Here is a 3,286-nt window from a genome sequence, read left to right on the forward strand (position 1 = left end):
GCAAGGAACTTGAAATTAGCAAAATGACATTTAAAGGAGTGCAAAAGAGGGCTCCGAGGGTTGCAAAGAAACCTCCAAAGCCATCCACTGGTTCTTTGACATACAGTAATGCTTCATCAAAAGCTTCCCATGCCATACCTATTTCCCCACCTCCTCCATCTCAACCTCCCACTACCCCTGGTATGATTCCAACTCCACCGACACCTCCAACTGGCATCCCAATTGAATCTCAAGGAAATGCAAGAGATAAAGTGCAAAGAGTGCCATAGGTAGTTGATTTCTATCAATCGCTAGTGAAAAGAGAAGTTTAAAAGGAAATTTCGAATGTGGCATCCACAACATCAACCAACATTTCAGATGCTTGTAGTAACATGATTGGAGAGTTTGGAAACAAATTTGCATATCTTTTATCTGTTAAAATTTGTTTGTTTTGTCTAATTACAGTTTTTTTAATTATGTAAGACAATATAGTTGCAAATTCATAAGCAGGTTGGTTTGGTGCCATAATCTAGTGGTTGTATATGTAATCTGAGCTTATCATTGTTGTCTCTGTGTCTGTTAATTTCTCTAGTGAGCATTTGGATCAATCATATAACTCTCTGCACCACTTTCCAGTGAAGTTACCGCATAATGAGTTTGTTGTGCTATTTATAACCTTCATAAGTCTAATTTTATTGATTTGTTAACTCTACTTTTACCTTCTAAAATGATGGGTGTCCATATTAATCTATAGGTGGATATCTATCTATTTGTTTATCTATCTTAGTTCCGATTTCCTTATCAATCCAACAGATTCCTTCTTTAGGATACTATATGTGCAATCCCTTCAATTTGTTGAGAAGGATGTCTAGATATGTCCAGATTCTAGTATCCTGGTGACATTGGCCATCTAGCTGCACAAAAAGGTATCCTTTGTTGTAGTTTCCCTTTATGTTTCCATTCCCTTCTTGAATTATTGGTGCTTTTGTTTGAACATTTTGAAATACCTTGTCAACAAAACTCATAATGAAATAGCTACATCAGTTATGTGGAGTTTGTACATCTATTAGTTCTCTTGCAGCATATTTAAATGTATAGGTTGTTTGTTGTAGGCAAATGGGATGATGTAGCAAAGGTCATAGCAATAATGAAAGGCAGGGGCTTGATAAAAAGGCCAGGATACAGCTAGATTGAACCTCCACAGGTTCCCTAGCCCTCTGAGCCCAAGTCCAACCAGATGTAGTTTGTCCAAATTTAACAAACACTTCGAGATCCAAGTTTGATCTCCCTCCTCTTTCTCCACATCCCTCCTCCAAATCAAAAGCTCCAAACCAAATCGAAAACCAAAACCAAGAACAAGGATCCCCCCCTCTCATCATCCTTCCCTTTTATGCCTCTTCCTCTCTTCCACCTCAACCACCTATCATTAATGTCATAACTACCCCCTCATCCTTTCATTTGACTTTTCTTACCATATATTCTCCCAAGTAAATTTGAGAGGACATTTTGGGGATAAGATATGGATATTTAATTTGGTAATTAATTGGGGAGGACCATATCTTCTTCCAAGTAAATTTGAGAGGACATTTTGGGGATAAGATATGGATATATAATTTGGTAATTAATTGGGGAGGACCATATCTTCTTCCAAGTAAATTTGAGAGGAAATTTTGGGGATAAGATATTTAAATTGGAATAAATGGAAGGAGACCATATCCTATCCAAGATTAAATTTGAGAAGACAAGTTTGGGAATTGAATAATAACAATAATAAATTTTATATTAGTAAATAAAAATTACAGTTTCCCAAATGTAGGTATTTACCAATATTTCTTGATAATTATAAGTCAATATTTTCAGCGAACTTAAACACTAATAAAATTTGCATGATAAGGTTAAGTGGGGCATTACATACACCCCTCCTTCATAAAACTTTGTCCCGATGTTAGAGTGAAAAGATACAAGGAGTTCAAAAGCAGTTTGACAGTAAGGCATAACAAAATAGAGAGAGTTATAGTAGTAAAATTTAACAATTCAGGCAATGATACCACTTCCCATCACGAGTCTCTGACTAATATATATCCTCATATCCTTCCTTACCTACTTCTATTCCCACACTATCCATCCTCTGCTGTTATATATTGTGTCATCGGCTATACCAATCTAACCACTGATAAAACCAATATGGCGGAAGAGTCGACTATATCGACCTAACTTCCCCAATAGGTAACTGGAAATCGTCATCACACATCTAGGGGAGTGTTTCCATCACTGCCCTCCCACGATTCCAGGTTTGGAGGTTACACGGTAGGAAATACCTCCACCCCTCCTTACACTAGGGTCAACACCAATTGGCAATCGTCATCACATGTCTAGGGGAGCGTGTCCATCACTGCCCTCCAACTATTCCAGGTTTGGACGTTGTACGATGGAAATTACCTCCACTTCTCGTTACAGTAGGGTCAACACCCTAATATGGACCACACTATAGCCCTGGTTGGATACTTGTCATCGAATAATCCAGTTAGGTAGTCTTGTCACCTGCCATTTACATTTTACCCATGTCATAAGAGTGCATATCCAGTATATACAAAATGTAATAGAACAATGTACATCGTACCTTTCCTCATTAGATGTCTCGACCTTCCCCAATGGAAGAGTAGATCTTGGCTATCATATAGTTCTTTCCAATCTGTAGGTTAGTTCTCATTCATGCATATATATATATATATATATATATATATATATATATATATATATATATATATATATATATATATATATATATATATATATATATATATATATATATATATATATATATATATATATATATCTATATATATATATATATATAGATATATATATATATATATATATATATATATATATATATATATATATATATATATAACAACAAAATATATATAGATGAGTGATCTTAAACATCATGTTATTAAGTCTAGTATCCACGCATCAATTTTGTAGTTCATACTGGAAATAAATCATAATTTCACTAAGTCATTCATTAGATAAATCATATCCACTTAAGCCATACATGAAACAACAATAGCTCTGATAAGTCATGCACTAGATAAATCATCACCAAGTAAGTCATACATCAGGTCATACATCAAACATTTCCATCATCACTACCTAATCCATCTAATGATTTATAGATGATATGCAGTGCTAAGGTTTAACTAAGTCCCCAACACTAACTGCAAACTTGTCCAAAATGTATATGTAAAGCGAGAGTCCCTATCAAAATGACTTTTGTGGGTAACCCATGTAGCTAGATAACTTC

Source organism: Pinus tabuliformis, chromosome Q (assembly GCF_031772625.1).
Source record: "Pinus tabuliformis cultivar Carrire ecotype Pingquan chromosome Q, CPIR1, whole genome shotgun sequence".
Classification (NCBI taxonomy): Eukaryota; Viridiplantae; Streptophyta; class Pinopsida; order Pinales; family Pinaceae; genus Pinus; species Pinus tabuliformis.